This window comes from Fringilla coelebs, assembly GCF_963513975.1.
Source record: "Fringilla coelebs genome assembly, chromosome: 3".
NCBI classification, from domain to species: domain Eukaryota; kingdom Metazoa; phylum Chordata; class Aves; order Passeriformes; family Fringillidae; genus Fringilla; species Fringilla coelebs.
In genome coordinates, this window is record NC_140030.1 from 2,607,645 (window position 1) to 2,626,172 (window position 18,528).

An 18,528-nucleotide genomic window follows, 5' to 3' on the forward strand; every position below is an offset into this window, starting at 1 on the left:
ATGGTGGGCAAGGGAATCCTTTTTTCTCTCCAGCTGCCTCGTGGATGCCTGGAGCTTTGTAAAGGTATTTGCCACAGTCTGATGCACTCATTGTGGAATTAAGGACAAACTTTGATGCTACTGTTTTAGGACTGTTTCCTTATTATTTGAATCTTTGCTCAGAAAAAAGTCTCAAGGTTTCTTTTAGCCATGAGTCTCTGAGTCCTCTGAGCAGCACAAGACACTATTGACCTTTCAGTGGACACAGATTTCCTGAAGTTTCACCTCTTTTTATTTAATTTCTAATTTTTTAAAATAAAATATTCCTTAGATTGAAATGGGAATGATACAACTTCCATCTGGGAACTATCTTAGATGTAATTTGAAAAAACAGACTGTAAAACACACACTCATAAAAACAGTTTGTCCTTTCCAATGTACTAGAAAATGATTCTCAGCAGCCTCTTAATGCCCTCTGCTCGCCTGTATTTAAGCTCCATGACATGCTCAGAGACACAGTTACAGTGGATTTTAATACTGAGTCATACATAAATTCCCAGTATGGATCATTTGGGGAAGATTAATATGGAGAATATGTTAATAGTGAAGAATTTGAAGTCACTGCAGATTTTGCAGCACTGAGTGTGCACGAGGAGCTTGGTGACTGTAAAGTTGCTGTCCGGTTTGGCTTGAAAATGAGATTACTCAAAAAATGTGCCTTTAACTTTGGAAATCCTGTGGATGTGCACAAATACTCCTGCCTTAGAAACGTGGAATCCCAAAATGGTTTGGGTTGGAAGGGACTTGAGAGGTCATCTCAGGTTGATCCAAGCCCTGTCCAGCCTGGCCTTGGACACTTCCAGGGATCCAGGGGCAGCCACAGCTTCTCTGAGCACCCTGTGCCAGGGTCTCCCCACCCTCACAGCCAAGAATATCCCACCTAACCCTGCCCTGAGTCTGTGGGAAGCCATTCCCTGTGCCAGGGCCTCCCCACCCTCTCAGCCAGGAATTCCTTCCCAATATCCCATCTAACCCTGCCTTGTGTCCTGTCCTCGCCCCATTCCCTGGGTCCTGTCCCTCGTGGAGCTATCCAAAGGTGTGGATCAGTTTCCTGCAGACTTCTGGAACCCAGCTTCCCACTTTTGGCTTTTTAGCATTCCTTGTGCCTCCAGCTCTAGTCAGGGCAGTTTTTTGGTACGAGGCAGGAGCGAGGCACCACGTACCAGCTTAAGGATTTACCAGCTGATCCCATCAATTTTCCACGGGGCGCCACTGATTTCCCAGGCTTTGATTTGATGCTGTTGTTCATGAGCATCTCCCTCAGCCCCAGGGAGGTCCCTTGATTAAGTCATTAGTGCTCCCTGGGACCTCATGGGGAGCCCAGGCTGCCTCAAATAATGAGCTGAGGCAGGAGTGGCAGCTTCAGATGTATCAGCATCCTGCCCCATCCCTTCCCCTTCTGATTCCTTGTTTTTCATGGTGGGCTCGGTTATGGTGCCATCTGATTTTTGTGAGAGGGATTTTTATTTTGTGGAGAAATAGAATTGGGTGAGGATCATGGAAAAATAATGTCTGGCCGTGTTTGACCTGCCCTTCCTCTTCTTCATCCCCAGCTTCAAGGTTTGCTGGAGACTTAAAAAAAAAAAACAAACCACCAAACCAAGCACCAAATTGCTTTTGAGTAACGTGAAATCCTGATTATGGAAATGGGAATAATGTATCACAACACACATTCATGTTCTGCCTGCTCAGAAATCCTGCTGGTGGCCTGTGCATGGGCATCCAAAGGGAATTTTTAAAGAGTTGTTGGTGTGGCTGTGTGAAACCAATACCTTCATGATGGTTTTGGGTGCAAAGCATCACTGATGTGTATTTTACAGACAAATAAACTGTTGAGGTCTTTTCCAAAGGAGCAGGCAGCCAAAATTGGGTATTGCAGCAAAGCAAAGCAGCAGAGGAGGGTGGGTGAGGAGCCCTGTGAGGGGATTGATGGATGTTCTTAATCTGGGAGAGGGGAATGGTGGCATTCCTAAGCTTTTTCTGCGTTTGAAAATCCTGTTTTCAATTGTTCATATCATGACAAACTCCAGGTAGAACATTCCAACTAGTGGCTTGCTGGTGCTTTTTTGGGAAGATTGTAATGCAAACTGTTCAGCTGTTTTGGAGGATGAGACTGAGAAAATACATTTCCTTACAATTAAAAATAAATACAAATAAAGGCAGGGTGACCAATTCAAGTCACGGTGCCTCTGCACTTGGGAGCAATGATTGGATATTTGGCAAATAACTCATTTGCAGTTCCCATAAAAATCCACCAAAGCTGGGCCAGTTTGAAAACACTGAGGGAATAAGGGCAGGGAATTAAGAGGGAGAGGAGGGAGAAAAACTGTATTTCTTAATCATCACTGAATACCACCCTTGGGTTGGATCCTGTCCTCACTGTTCCCATGGACTGTGTCATTTTGGGCAAGCTGCTGGGAACAATCTCTTCAGAAATATTCTTCCCAGAGTACTGGTTTTGAACAGCCTGGATTTAGTTTTGCAGGGATGATGGAATTCAGTGGGACCTGTCCTCTCTGTGTGTGTGCCTGTATGTGAAAATCCATATGTATAAATATAGGTGTGTGGTGGTGAGGATGATGATGAAATATCCCTGTATGTAAATGTGGAAGTGTTTAAGGATTGGGTTTGGAGCAACCTGGGATAGTGGAAAGTGTCTCTGCTCATGCCAGGGGGTGGAACTGGCTGAGCTTTTGGGTCCCTTTCAACCCAAACCCTTCTGTGATATATTAAAACCTGAGGCATCCCCTCATGAGCAGAAGCAGCTGGTCCTTGCCCGTCCTCTGAGGCTCCTGTCCTTGTGGAAGGACAGTGTTGGTGCTTTAAGAGCCAAATTTGGATGGAAACAGCTTCAGAAGATTTTAGGAAACACAGATGTACAAATTGTTTTTCTGTAGGAATCCAGGCTGGAGGTGGGATGGTGCATTGGGCTCTTGGCTTGGAGCCTCATGGGAGCTAGTGGGGATAAAAATCTTTCTTTTTCTTTTTCTTTTGGTGGAGGTCGTGGTGACCTCTAAGAAAGATAAACATGGTGAGGCATTACAGAGTGTTTTGGACCTGTCTTCATGATACAGGAAATTTTTCCTGGCACAATGGCTGAGATGATCACACATGTCCCCCATGCTCAGTTAACCCAGCAGGAATTCGTGCAGGAGATGCTCCTGTGTATAAACCAAACCAGCAAACAACCTGCTTGACTTTGAGATGGAGCTTGTGGCAAAACAAGCAGAGCTCTGGACTTCACAGCCTCCTAATAAAAGTTTTGCACCTGTTGAAGGTACAGAATTAAACACCACTGCTGGTGGCACCACCCATCCTTCCTGTGGTGACAAAAGCCTGCAGGAATTCCAGGTCACAGGAGGAAAATGTGACACTCACTGAAGGATGATTTGCCTTATCTGCTGGGCAAACACTCAGATTTGCCACTTTTTCAGGTTATTTTTGTTTGATAGAGAGCAGATAAGCAAATCTTAAGGACCACTTCTTGTGCTTAATCAATTTTCTCTTGTCTGCAGTGAAAAGAAATTGAGTGTCAAATTTGTGCTTATAGGGGAGGAGTGGGTTCTCTGTGAGCTGCTCTGAACAAATCCATCTTGGTGTGACCAGGCAGCATCAGAGCTGTCATGAAGATCCTGTGAGCCCCTGTCTCTGCTCTTTTTTCATCAGGATAGGAAATAAAAGTCACGGGAAAGCTGTGATAAAGCTGTAAATGTGATCATGGGAGTTCTTAGGAGTAGCTGCATCCTGGCCCTTGTGATTTTTGTCAAGTACAGAGAATAAGAAAATCTGTGGAGTTCACAACACCAGTGGAGTAATAAGTTGTTCCAAGAATATGAAAAATGACTTGGAGCAATGCAGCTGATTTTTGAACTGGAGGATGGAGTGAGCAGGGTGGGCTGTGCCTGGGGCAGAGGGCTCAGCCCTCCAGGAACAGCTGCTCTGCAAAGGTTCTTGTGGTTGGACTGAGCAGCCAAATGTGATTCAGTTCCCCAAATAACAAGTGTTTAATGCCATCTGTGGACATGTGAGCTGGGAAATAGGAACAAAGGGTGTTTTTACTCCAAAAACTGAATTTCTGAAAATACCGTTCAAGCAGCTTATTTAGCTCTGATATCCGTGTGTTAAAATAGATGTGGGAAAAGCTGGAGATCCTGCAGGACGGGCAGCTTTTGGATCAGGGTGAAAATATCTAGAATTGAACTTTTAAACTCTCCCACTGTGCTCATGGGTCAGGAGGGAGACCAAAACTTGAATCCCTTCTCTGGGGAGAGGGTGGGGAGAAGCTGCTTGGAAGGTGACATTGAAAGGTAGACACGGGCTGGGGTGAATCACTGGAGCAAACTCCCAGGAAGGGATGGATTTACTGCCTCTGAATTTATCTTTGGAGGTTGAACTTGCTTTTTCTTTACTTGTGGGAATGCTGAGATATCCAGAGAGGGTGACACCAGTTTGGTGGCAGCGAGCAAAGGAAGTTTCCATTGCTTTTCTTGAAGACAAAATCTCAAGGCAACCGTTCTGCTGTGAAAGCAAAATGCTGTCATGGAACAGAGGGTGGCTTTGCACCATAAAATCCTGGAAGTTCTTGCTTGGATCAGTTCCTTTCAAATGGGTTTTGGCAGTGGGCTGGGAGCTTAGGACAATTTTCTGGAAGGGGATTGTTGCCACTTCTGTGTTCTTCCTGCTGGAGAAGGAAGAGCTGTGCCAAGACAGATTCTGATGTGCCTCGAGTTCTTCTTTGCAGCAGTTCATTTACCCCTGCTGAGCAGCCCTGACTTCATGGTAATTCTCTGTGCCACTCAAATGGTTTAAGGTGAAAAGGATTTGTGAAATCCCCAGCTGTTGGGTCAGGTGAAAAGGAACACCAAGAACCTTAATTTGAAGGTCCGTGAATGTCTTGAGCCTCTGAAGTGTGTGCAAAGTGATTTCTTTCATAAAGTTTTTCTGAGTTAGATAAGGGGGAAAAATTATTTCTTTCCTCTCAAAATTTAAGTCCTAATCATGGAATCATTTAGGTTGGAAGACTTCTCTAACTGAGATTATTGAGTTCAGCTCTGCCAAAGCCACCCCTGATCCTTGTCCCAAAGTGTCACATCCACACAGCATCTAAATCCCTGCAGGGATGGGGGCTCCACCACTGCCCTGGGCATCTGTGCCAGGGCTGGACAACTCTTTTGGGGAAGAAATTATTCCTAATACCCAACTGAAATATTGTCTTTTGTCTTGTTACTCCTTGTTGATAAACGTTAGGAGTAACAGTTCCATGGTAAATGTCCTGTTTTCCTCATCCACCCTCATTTCCATGCTGGAAATCCCTGTGCATTCCTTCTTTTCCTCTCTGTGGTTTTCAGACTTCAGCTTGCTGAGGGAATTCAGGGATTTTTAAAGGGAATCTTTGTCCCTTTGGGATTTCAGTGATCACTTGGCCATCCAAAGGTCAAGGCTGAGAGTTTTGTCTCCTGCAAGAGGGCATGAAAGGAGAGTTTTGGCATCTGGGGTGGGTGATTGGGAACACACAGAGCTCTCAGTGGAGCATTTCCAGCCTGAGTTACACCCTGCCTTGTGTGCTGGCAGGCTCCTGCTCAGCTGAAGGTCAATTATTACCTTAAATCCCTTTCCCTTCTGGTGACTCAGCAGCTTTTAGGGCATCTCCAACCTGCCTAAATTTGGATCTGAGTCTGAACCCAGCCCAGCAAAGTCTGTGAAGGTACAGGATAAGGACAAGGCAAGAGAAACTTGGCAGGTTTGGACTTGACTCTTGGGGCCAGGGAGGATAATTTCCCAATTTGTTTCTGGGAAATCACTTGGTTTTGTTCGGGTTTATGAAAGAAACTAACAGTTCATCCTTCAGCAGCCTGTTTAAATTCCTTTCTCACAGTGGGATCATAAAATCTTTGACTTTCTCTCTGCTTGCAACAACAGGTTTTAATTTCCCTGTTTGTGGGAAACAGGGGCTCTCTGGAGTTTTCCTGTGGGGATTTCTCCCCCCACAGACCCCTCCTGTGTTATCCCACTCATAATAACAGGATTCCCAGGCACTCTTTCATTTCCAGCTCTGTTTCACATGTCCTTTTCTGGAGGATTAATGTGCTGGGCAGCCTCTGTGCATAAACAATTCAGAAGCAAATGCAGTCAGTGGACCCTGATGGTTTTTTGGCCATTTTCATGGGACACGTTGCCTGAATTAGCCTGGGAAATTTTTCTGCTCTTAAATATCAGAGCTCAATTTAATGTTTTGTGTTGTCCAAACATCTGCTGGACTTTGGCATCTCCTTAATGGCACTTGGAGTGGGAGTGCCAGGAATGCTTTCCAGAGCTGTGGATCTGGGCTTGTGTGGCTCTGTCTCCATCATGTTGGCCTTCAGTTCAGGTTGGAGCATCCCAGGAATGATTTCCTGGGCATAATTCTGTATTAGGTTGCAATATTTGTCTGCATTAGTGCAGGAGAATGAGCTTAAATATTTTTAGTGAAACCAACTTTTAGATTGGCAGTGGCACCTCTGACAGTGGGAGAAGTAATGGTGGTGCAGGCAGGTGAGGGAAAGAAAAATCCAGCCTGGATAAGAGCCTTGAAAGAAGAGAAAATAGGGAAGGAAGTGGAGATAATTGTCAGGGAAGAGTGAGATGGAAGCAGATTGGGATGTTTTTGTGACCAAGAGTAAAGGAAAAAGCTTTTTGGTGAAGTCTGTGAGGATGAGCAGAGGAAAATGGACAAATTTCTCTGGCTGGTGACAAGGTGAGGTCAGAAAATAAAACTGAGAGCATTAAATATCCCCAGATTCCATTTAGTGCTGTTTGTTCCCTCCCCCATGAACAGGGATTGCTCCCGGCCACCTGGGGCTGCAAATTCTCCATCCCTGTTTCCTGCAGGGCAGGAGGAGATCTGTCTACATATCTGAGAGGCTGGCTTTAATTTCCAGGAGGATGTAGGTCTTGTTTATGTTGGAGCAGCAAGCAGGAGAGGCCAGGAAGGGGCCATGTGTGTAAGAGCAGGGCTGGATTCCCTGTGGAGCAGAGGAGCCTTCCTTGGCATCCCTCCACAGCTGCTCTCTGCATCAGGCATGGAAAAAAAACTGAAAAAACAATTAAAATGCTCTTTAGAAAAGATAACAACAGCAAAGTTCTGTTTCAAAGGGTGGAAGGCTCCTTATCCACTCAATTCATCCCATCTCATAGATTCCTGTGATCTCCAGAGACCTTTAGGAGCTGCAGCTCACCACATCAAAGGAGTGTCCGTGGGGCTTGGAGCACAGCCATGGAATATTCAGGTGCCACAGGGGGTTCACAAGGCTCTGAGTGTGTGCCCAGGGAGCAGATATTCCCTTGCTAAGACACCATCTGACAGCCTCCTCCTTCCAGACAACTCTGCATCAAAGGTGACCTGAAAAACTTTTTTTAATACATTAAAACATGTCCCACGCTTCAAAATGCCAAAGTCCAACTTTCCCTCTGCTTAAAAGATGTTTCTTTGCAAAGTAAGTTTTGCTTGTCCTCATAGATTTGAAGCTCTGGGAACCATGGGCCTCTCCTGGCACAATTTCTGCATGTGCTGAAGGGGGACACAGAGGGACCCACAGCAGGGGACAGTTGAGAATGATCCATGCTCCAAAACTTGTGTGGCATCATCTGATGTCCTGCTGGCTTCCTGCTGCCAGAGGGCAGGGCTGGATGGGATTTTGGGAAGAAATTCTTGGCTGTGGGGGTGGGCAGGCCCTGGCACAGGTTTCTCAGAGAAGCTGTGGCTGCCCCTGGATCCCTGGCAGTGCCCAAGGCCAGGCTGGACCAGGTGAGGGTGAGGATTTCTCTCCTCTGGCCATGGCAGAGTGAGCAGGGTCCAGCAGTGTCCCCTCTGTGCTGAGTCAGGATGGATGCAGGTCCCTGGGAGCCTTTCCAGGATTGTCAGCCTTGGCTCTCCCTCTCTGCAAGCACCCCAGGAGCTGGGATAGGGTGACCCCTGTGTGTTTCATGGGTAGGAGATGGGGACCTCAGGAAAGCTCAGCACCCTGGGGACAGTGAGGACACCAAACTCAGTCCCACCATCGTCTGCTGCTCAAAGCCCTGCAGAGCTTTGACCAGGAATGGCCCTTGTTCCTTCCACCCTCCCACAAAGGAACATTTCCCTGTTTTCCTGGGATGGTCTGAAATGGAGTCCTGTGCCAGGCAAGCAGCCAGCAGACATCTCAGCAGCAGGGTGTTCCTCCCCTGCAGCCCTGCAGTGTCCAGGGCAGCTGGCTGAGGCCACCAGGGAACGAGTGAGTGAACAGAGCAGCCCCTCATGTCCCAAACCTCAGCTCTGCTCCCCTCTGGGAGCAAAACCTGGACTTAAAAAATCCCAGCTTTACACCACTCCATGGCATTCAGGAACAAAGAAATCCCACGAGCTGGGGAGGGTTTTTACAAGCTCAGCTAATCTGGGATGTTGTTGCATCATCACCTGATGTTGATAAACAATCATTGAAGAGAAAAAAAAAAAAGAGGCAAACAAATCCAAGCTTCTCCTCTGGCCTGGGCTGGTTTTCAGGACCATTGTCAGGCTCTGGGAAAAAGGGGAAGAAGGAGCTCTGTGGTTTTGGTATGGGCTGCTGTGGTCCTGTTTTGGGCCTGTTCTCTGCCCAAATCCAGTGGTGTAAGCCAGCCCAGCCATTTTCAGGTTCCTGAGCTTTCTCACCTGCCCAAACACCCAGGCCACGTCTGACCTGCCTTGGACGTTGAATTCCTGGTTGTGCCAACTTCTGGATCAGTGGCAGCTGCCTGAGGCCACCATGGCTGGCTCCAGCCTGGACGAGCGAGTGAGCAGAGCAGCCCCTCATGTCCCAAACCTCAGCTGTGCTCCCCTCTGGGAGCAAAACCTGGACTTAAAAACATCCCAGTTTTACACCACTCCATGGCATTCAGGAACAAAGAAATCCCACGAGCTGGGGAGGGTTTTTACAAGGGTTTTAATCTGGGATGCTGTTGCATCATCACCTGATGTTGATAAACAATTATTGAAGAGAAGAAAAAAAAAAAAGAGGCAAACAAATCCAAGCTTCTCCTCTGGCCTGGGCTGGTTTTCAGTACCATTGTCAGGCTCTGGGAAAAAGGGGAAGAAGGAGCTCTGTGGTTTTGGTATGGGCTGCTGTGGTCCTGTTTTGGGCCTGTTCTCTGCCCAAATCCAGCAGTGTAAGCCAGCCCAGCCATTTTCATGTTCCTGAGCTCTCTCACCTGCCCAAACACCCAGGCCACGTCTGACTTGCCTTGGACGTTGAATTCCTGGTTGTGCCAACTTCTGGATCAGTGGCAGCTGCCTGAGGCCACCATGGCTGGCTCCAGCCTGGACGAGCGAGTGAGCAGAGCAGCCCCTCATGTCCCAAACCTCAGCTGTGCTCCCCTCTGGGAGCAAAACCTGGGCTTAAAAAATCCCAGCTTTACACCACTCCATGGCATTCAGGAACAAAGAAATCCCACGAGCTGGGGAGGGTTTTCACTCCAGCTTGTATAAAGGAGATGTTGAAGTGACAGGAACTTCCCTGCTCGCCTTTTGTGGGGACAACACAAACCAGCAGAGCAGAAAGACATCCAAAAGATCACTTCTCAAAGCAGCAACAGATCTTTCTGTCAAAGGAGAGATTTCACAAGGATGGGCATGGGTGGATTCATGGCAAAACAATGAATGGGGATGAAAACCAGCATTTCCCACCAGCCTGGGGTGGTGAGGCTGGTCCCAGAGTTCAAGGAATTAATTTGCTTTGTTGATCATCCGTAGGGAAGAGTCCAGCAGAGCCCTGGGGTGCTGCTGGGACAGGTACCTGCTGGCTCAGGAATCTTCAAATCATTTCTCCTCTGGCCAGCACTCCTGGGGGCTTTCCTGGATTGGGTCTGTACCAGCCTTGTTGTGCTCCTGGCCCCAGCTTGTCACCTGCCTTGCTGTGTCCCAGCAGATGTGACAGAGCGCTGCTGGCTCCTGCTGGCTCAGTCACGAGGTGTTTCTGTGTGTTCCTGGGGTTTGGCAGAGCTGCAGAAATCAGCATTTCCCCCTGTTTTATTGTTTTATGGATCCCCCTCCCCTTCTGCCAAGTGGGAATAACAATGCAGAAAGTGACTGTCCCCGTGAGGGAACAATTTGGTGGCATTCAGGAGTTGCTGAGTCTTGAACAGCTTCTGCTGGTCCAGCCACTTCTTTGAAAGTTGGAGGTTTTGGGTACTTTTTTTTTTTTTTGTTCAAATAGCAGCTTGAGATGGGCCAGAAACTGTTGTGACAGTGCCTCTAAAATCCTTAAGCTGCTTGAATCACTCCAAGGAGCCAGGCAATAAAAGAGCTGGAATAAAATGTATCCCACAATGTCCTTCACTTCTGCTGACAGCTGCAGTTTAAATTACTGGTGCAACCCTTTAGCATAGCTGGCTTGTAAAAACTAATAAAATATAAAATGAAGTTAGAACAGAGGCTTGCCACCTCTTCTCTGGTGGAGAGTAGAGAGAAATCACACTGTTTTTTGGGGTGAGCCTCTGCTGGGGTGCTGTTATTGCTTTAATGACAGTGATCAGAATAAAATATTAATATATGCTGGAATTTTTACATCATATTAATTATATAGTATTTATTAGACAAGGACTTTCACTTTAATCATAAAGTGGCATTTATTGTATGACTAGTCTGATGTTTTCCAGACCTTACATTAAAATTAGCCTTTTAAAAAAAAATTCTTAAGCTCCCTTCTAGTGGAAGGTGTCCCTGCCCATGGCAGGGGGTTGAATGAGGTGATATTTGAGGTTCCTTTTAACCCAGACAATTCTGTGACTCTCAGGAGGGTGGTTTGTTTGCCTGATGGATTTGGGCATCTCATTGCCACATGCTTTAATTCCTTGGCTCCTTTGCCCCAAGTGACCAGAGTTTCAGGGGCAATAATTGGTGGCTTTGAAGGAAAAAAAAGGCAGATTTTTATTTTGTAAGCTGCCAGCATTCCAAGCTTGCCACGAAACATCTCCAGACCTGGGAGAGGCAGCGAGGGCCGTGCAGATGCTGCAGCGTGGGGGAGGTTTGGAGTGGATATTTCACCGGTCACATTGAGATGAAACCCTCAGCTGTGGCTGTTGAGAAACATCTTCACTCTTCTGGAGAACTCTGGGAGGAACTTTGCAATCAGGGAAGGAAGGAGGGCTGGAAGGGTCCTGGCTGTTCTTGTTTCTGCAAACATTTTGTAGCGTCTGCTGATGGAACCATGCCAGGACCTGCAGCCTGCCAGGAGAGACCAGCTCCCAGCACGATGTGTTTCCTTCTTTGTATCCCAAAGATGTGGGCACTCAGGAAGTGTTTTGCCAGCTGAAGTGAAAGGGATGGAAGAGGATGGAAGGGGATGGAAGCAGCCTTTATAAGCAGCAGCAGCCTCCAAGGACCAGCCCTGACTCCCTGCCGGGAGCTGGGGCTGGGGAGAGGCTGCGAGTATGGAACACATTAGTGAGAGTCAGGGTGGGGAGAGGGAGGCTGAGATGCTCTGCTGTCCCAGAGGCTGTGTGGGAGGGTGAAGGCAGGATGTGGATGATCCTTTTTGTTTTAAAACAAAGGGAAATGCCACTGACTTCGCCCGAGAAGGATAATCCTGGAGCCTTGGGATTTTCTTAACAAAAGGTATTTTATTTTTCTTTTAATTTTTTTTTTGTCTGTTTGTCTGCTGAGATCAGAGGGGTTGTTTGCAGCAGAGGTGTGGCTGAGAGAGGATTTGGGCTAGGGGAGAAACTGGATGAAGAATTGGTGGGAATTGCTGGGCTTGAGGCTGGACTTGGTGGGTGGAACTCGTGGTGTGTCACGGAACAGGTCGGGCTGGGTGGCTTGCAATGATCCTCTTGGACCTTGGTACTTATGGAACAATGGACATAATGATTTTATTTGATATTTTTGTGGGAAATGATCCTCTGGATGTAACCTGAGAACTCTCAATTATCAGGTGTTGTACAGGAAGAGTTTTGGGTGAAGTGAGCTGAGAAAGCTGAGATTGCCTGGAAGGGGCTCAGAACTGATGGAGCAGGGAGATGATAACCCACAGCTGATCCCTTTTAGATTCCCAATATCCCTTCTCTGTGTGCTCTCATTTGTGCCTGATTCCCCCTTCTGCCTCCCTTACTCCCCAGCAGCTCAAATTGTCAAACTTGTGGGAGCTTCCAGGCTTAAGACCACGTCATAAATCACAGAAATCCAGAATGGTTTGAGAGGGAAGGGACCTTAAAGTTCATCTCATTCCACACCCTGCCATGGGCAGGGCTGCCTTCCACTTCCCCAGGCTGCTCAGTGCCTGTTTGGAGAGGTCCAGAAGGAATGTTTGTGTCAGAGTGCCTCTCTTGCACCATGCCTCGAGGCCATGCATAACTTATTTCTGGAGTCCATGTGGTTTTGTCTGTGTTTTTCTGTTAAACAGGAGGGAAACCCTTGAGATCAGCACTGGGAGAAAGAAGAGAGGTGGAGAAGGAGTCGATGTGGGATGTGGGACAGGTCTGAGCCAAGGAGCTGAGGGACAACAGGTAAAGCACAAAGCAGCTCTGCAGTGTCAGGCTGCCCCATGCCTGGTGTTAAGTTGCTTCTTCCCTTGCTGGATTTTAACATAATTCACCAAAACATCTCACACCCTTCTAACAACACTCTCCTCCTCCCCATAGTCCAGTTGAAATAATGTTGAGATGATAAAAGCTTGTAAAAATAGGGCAGGACCAGCATAGTGTCACCCCCAGAGCTTTAATCAAGCTCCTTACATATTTTTTGGCCATCAGCTCTTTCATTTAATCATCCATTAATTGCTGAAAGTTTTAGCCAAATTCATTTGGCAGAAGTGCAGGAGAAGAAGCAGCATTTCACAATATTCTGGTTTCAGCAGTTTTCAATTCTGATTTTAAAAGCAGTGTTGATTGTCTCTAATGGTCTGAGCTCAGTGTCTGGGTGCCTTGGGATCCAAATCCCTGCACACAGCTCAGGGGGAAGTTGGGCTCTCAACATTTTTCTTCTTTAGCATCATTCTCTGGGCAGATTCTTGTCCCCAAACTCTTTGTAGTCGAGGTGTGAGGATTAGTCCATGGGTGCTGATCACAGCTCTGGTGAGGGAGTGTGATTGTCTGGGAGCCTTCCCATCCCACTGCAGAGGCTGGAATTGCTGCCAGCAGCACATTTCTCCTTCCCCAGCTTTCTTCTCACTCCTGTAAGGAAGCCAGAGGATGAGAATCTGTGCCCTGTGCTGAGCTCCTTCAGGCAAACTCAGGCTCTGGAGTATTGTCAGAACTGCTGATGGGTTTGGGCTCCAGCAAAGGTGTCAGGAGTGAAGCAAAGGAGTCACTCCAGCCTGTTCCAGGGAATGGCATTCCTGGCACAGGGACACAAGGGCACCATGGGGCAGCAGCATCCTGCACAAAGCTGCTCTGTCAGCCCGAGTTCTGAGTGGGAGCAGCACGTGGATTGGACTGGGAGCCACCAGGGTTACTCAAGTCAGGATCTGGCTGCTAAACCTGATTCCTGCTCTCAGGAAATCTTGGATGAGGTGTGATGGGCTGTGGTTCAGCACAAAGCACGTGGGGTGCTCTCAAGGTCCCTTCTGGCCGTGAACTCTGCTCCTCTGTGAAGAGATCCCAGCTGCAGCTCCAGTGACACCTGGCCAGTCCAAGCCCCTGTTTTGACTCCCTGTCAGAGGATTTCTCCAGGAGCACTGTGTCCTTGTGAGCCGTGCTTGGAGCATCTGCTCTGGATATTCTTGGGCTGAACTGCTTCCAGCAGGCTTAGCAACTGTGCCTGTGATTTCCTGCAGGAAATCCAACCGTGCAGGGTGGTGTTCAGCTTATGGGACTGTGACTATCAAACCATCATGGCATCCTTAAGTTGACTTTTTTTATTACTTTTTAAAAACCTGTTCGCTGTCTCCCCACCCCCAACCCCATATCTGTGCATCTGTGGAGTTTTTTTTCCCTGCCTTGTTCAAGTGAAAGAGTAAATCCTTTTTGATTTATTCCAGAGCAGCCCTCGAGCTCAGCTCCTGTGAGAGCCTGCTGACTTGGAGTTCAAAAGATCTCATGTCTTTGAGGCCAGGCTGTGGTCTTCCATCTTGCCTCAAAGTTAAACTGAAAGAAAAAATTCCTTTTCTTCTTAAAAAGAAAATCATCATGCTGTGTAAGGGAATCAGACTTACCTGGAGCAGCAGAGAATGCCAGCATGCAGAATTCCAGGTTAAAATCTGGTTGTTTAGCAAGGCTTTATTTTCAAGCACTGAGCACGTTGTTTAGGAAGTGTTTTATGGAGATAAATACTCCTTTAAAAGCAGTGCTGTTGCCTGGCTGGGATCCAGCCTGTGATCCTACATTAAAGCATTTTTTGGGTGTTTAAACCACTACATTACCACGGTGCCTAGAAATGGTAGTTCTTATCCCTGACTTCCTGCAGATCTGCAGGGTTAGATGACATTCCAGGAAGAAATTCTTTACTCTCAGAGTGATGGTGAGGTGAATAGAATTCCCAGAGAAGCTGTGGCTGCCCCTGGATCCCTGGAAGTGTCCAAGGCCAGGTTGGACAGGGTTTGGAGCAGCCTGGGATGGTGGAGGGTGTCCCTGCCCACAGCAGGGCTGGAATGGGATGAGCTTTAAAGTCCTTTCCAGCCCAAATCATTCCATGATTCAATGAGGTGCAGACATATCTGGCATATATATGTGTGTGTGTATGATTTATATACATATATAGAGCAAAACAAACCTGTAAGAACTATTTATATCCTATTTCACTTCCACAGGGCCCTGCTTAGCCCAGATTTATGCAGTTGTGGCTGCAGCTGTGAGCTTGGAAGGGCAGAGATAATGGATGGAAGACTTTTAATAACTGTAGGGACCCTCCTTTTAAAATCCAGCTCCTCTCAGCAAGGTGACCTTGGCTCTGACTTGGGAATCCAGCCCTGCAGGGGGAAGGAGATGCTGATCCACGGAGCAAAATCTTGCCAGACAGCAGCAGAAGAGAAAGCACACGTTGGGCTGCTGGAGTTTCCAGCACACTTGAAGTTGTCAGGCTTGCAGTTAAAACTATGGGTGCTCTCCCAGATTTGAATTTACACCTGGCAGTGGTGTATCTCTGTTTTTTAAAAAGCTCCAGTCCTGGTGTTGGAGAGAGAATCAGCTTTTTTACCTGCCTCCAAACAGCACCAAGGACTGGCAGCTCAGGCAGCCCTCAGAGGTGTGAGGGAAATCTCACATGGTGTTTTTGCCAGCCCTTCTCAGCAGAACTCTTCCAGAAATCTTTTATTTCAAAGTTTTTGGGCCTGTGGAGAGTGTGCATGGGAACACCTTGGTGTTTTACCCCCCCCATTCCAGGAAAAAATGTGTAGCAAGCTGAAAGTGCAATGATTCTCTGTCATGTGTGGGTACAGTGAAGCCACACAGCTCAGGTGACAGTAAAGGACAGGGAACAGAGTGGCTCTTCTGCTGTTCTGTCCCCACTCTTCCTCCTCTTTCTTCAGCAGAGAAAACCCCCATTCTGACCTTCTCCCATGTTCTGAGCCAGTAATAAAGTAGGAATATGTTTTTTTTCCCCCAAATCTAATTTGAAACATGATGACTGGACCGTTCTTAAACAGCTTCCAACTTAACAATAACGAAACTTCACAGAGTGCTTGGCAGGAGCCTCTGTACATAATTTAGATCATAATCAGATGCATTAACACATTTTATATGGATCTCATGGGGGCCAGGAAGACGAGGTGTGCTGGGTAATTTCTTTCCAGATTTCTTTACCTGATTGTTTATTACTCTTGGGGACTTCATTTGTGGTCCAAATGTCACCAGCAGAATCCTGCTGCTTCATGTGCCTGCATTCAGAGTAGCTGCTAGTGAGGCTTCAAATTCCTTAATTGCTCGGTTCTCCTCAATCTTTCCATCCAAAGGGAGGATGGGGAGGGAGAGAGGGAAGGGGAACAAAAGCAAGGACCCAAATCCTGCAAACTGCTGAGCTTCCCCTCTGCCTGGAGCTCCATGGGAGGGAAGGTGCTGAGAGTGCTCCTTGTTTCCCACTGAGTACAATCAGAAGCTGCTGCTGGAGAGCTGCATGGGGGAAACACTTCCTCTCCCTCCCTTTCCCTTTGAGATGTTCAACAGCAGCAGCTCTAATTTTATAAAGCTCCTGAAAGCTTTTCCACACTCAGGAAAGAGAAATGCTCGTGTGTCTGTCGCTTTGCTTGATTGTTTTGCCATGAATCCACCCATGCCCATCCTTGTGAAATCTCTCCTTTGACAAAAAGATCTGTTGCTGCTTTGAAAAGTGATCTTCTGGATGTCTTTCTGCTCTGCTGGTTTGTGTTGTCCCCACAAAAGGCGAGCAGGGAAGTTCCTGTCACTTCAACATCTCCTTTATACAAGCTGGAGTGAAAACCCTCCCCAGCTTGTGGGATTTCTTTGTTCCTGAATGCCATGGAGTGGTGTAAAACTGGGATGTTTTTAAGTCCATGTTTGCTCCCAGAGGGGAGCACAGCTGAGGTTTGGGACATGAGGGGCTGCTCTGCTCACTCGCTCGTCCAGGCTGGAGCCAGCCATGGTGGCCTCAGGCAGCTGCCACTGATCCAGAAGTTGGCACAACCAGGAATTCAACATCCAAGGCAGGTCAGACGTGGCCTGGGTGTTTGGGCAGGTGAGAAAGCTCAGGAACATGAAAGTGGCTGGGCTGGCTTACACCACTGGATTTGGGCAGAGAACAGGCCCAAACCAGGACCACAGCAGCCCATACCAAAACCACAGAGCTCCTTCTTCCCCTTTGTACCAGAGCCTGTCAATGGTACTGAAAACCAGCCCAGGCCAGAGGAGAAGCTTGGATTTGTTTGCCTCTTTTTTTTTTTTTCTCTTCAATGATTGTTTATCAACATCAGGTGATGATGCAACAACATCCCAGATTAGCTGAGCTCATAAAGTGGCTTTTACCTCAGAGCATAATGATGATGGAGAAAGGAATATCCCTCAAAATCAGAATTGATGGGGCTGCTGAAGTTCCATTTTGTGTTCTGAGTGAATCCCTGTGTCTCACCCTGTACCTCCAGTGCCTTGAACTGTTGAAATGTCCACAGGGGGAGGGTGAAGAGCTGAGTCACCTGGGGCCTCTCCCACACCTCCTGCCTTTCCCTGGGTTTTCCAGCTCAGTGCTGAGGAATGGCATTACTTGCAGGATATTTTCTCAAGATATAAAAGTTTAGATTGTTTTGCTCTCCTGAACAAACCCTTTAACCTCCATCTCATGATTCAAAATTGGCAGGAGAGCATCAGAGCAGCCTGATCCAGGCTCTGAAGGGTTCATGTGAGCTGGGCAGGCAGGAGTACACGAGAGGGAGAAAATATCCCCAGTCCCTTTGCTGTTTATAGCCATGTCACAAGCAGTTTCCTTGCTCCCAGTGCCCAAGTTCCCAGCTGGGATTGATGAAATCTCCTTAGGTCAGTGGCACACACAGTTTGGACAAGCTTGATGGCTTCTGGGTCCAGCCAGCAGAACTGCTGCTGAGCAGGAGGAACGAGGAATTCAGGTTCTGTTTAGCACAGGAATATACTCTGCTACTTTAAACTGACAGAGGGCAGAGTTAGGTTGGATTTTAGGAAGAAATTCCTTACTCAGAAGGTGGTGAGGCCCTGGCACAGGGTGCTCAGAGAAGCTGTGGCTGCCCCTGGATCCCTGGAAGTGTCCAAGGCCAGGTTGGATGGGGCTTGGAGCAGCCTGGCATAGTGGGAGGTGTCCCTGCCTATGGCAGGGGGTGGCACTGGATGGTTTTTAAGGTCCCTTCTACTCCAAACCTGTTATTCTGTGATTCTGTATGGAGAATACATTTTAAATATCACAAGGAAGGGAATAGACATAAATAAGGCACAATGGGAAAGGTAAAGCAACTCTTCTGGTGGCCGGGAATGGGAATAAAGTGCATTTTTCTGTATCAGGCAGAAGGATGCTGCCTGTTGTCAACGTGTGTGGTTGCCCTCCTCTGGTTGGAAACAGAACAACCTCCCAAGACTGGAGACTTTTTTGGGGGCAGAACTGTTGTGTTTCTTCAGAGTGACTTTGAAAAGAGTCAGGATCATTTTAGATGTTGGGAATTGATCAGTGCAAGGTCTCATCCTTCATCTGCAAAGCCACCCTGGGCAAGGGGCGACTTCTGAGCTGCTGGAGGAGGACAAATTGTGCAGAGCCAAGGGATGCACCAAAGCAAGAAGGTGTCACTAAAGATGGACAAACTCTGCAGAGGTGGGTGCAGGGCTTGGAGAGGCTGCAGAACACAGCTTGCTGCAAGATGTGGCTCTGAGGAGTCTGTCACCAAGGCCTGGTGACCCCTGTCACACCTCAGAGCAGGCAGCTGACCCCTGCCTGCTGCTCTGCTCGGCAGAGCTGGCTTGAGTTATGCATCAGGCTGAGAATGATGTGACAGATTTAATTAGCAAATCATTTGCTGACCTTCAGTTTTGTGAAAATAGTCTGAAAGTGAGTTTATCAGCAGTTAGCTGTTGCAGCAGAGAAGCAGAGGCTTAGAGGAT

General features: G+C 47.5%; 1 protein-coding gene across 2 annotated transcripts in view; it reads left to right on the forward strand.

Moving 5' to 3' along the window:
• The window catches only part of EXTL3 (exostosin like glycosyltransferase 3), a 119,812-nt gene that overhangs the window by 54,370 nt on the left and 46,914 nt on the right, over positions 1–18,528 (forward strand). The window contains exon 3 of one of the 2 annotated variants that reach the window (XM_084201991.1): positions 12,429–12,531. The exons of the other annotated variant lie outside the window; for it this stretch is intronic. The gene's annotated coding sequence lies outside the window, so the exon portion shown is untranslated. The remainder of the gene's footprint in view (positions 1–12,428; positions 12,532–18,528) is intronic. 2 annotated transcript variants of the gene reach the window in all.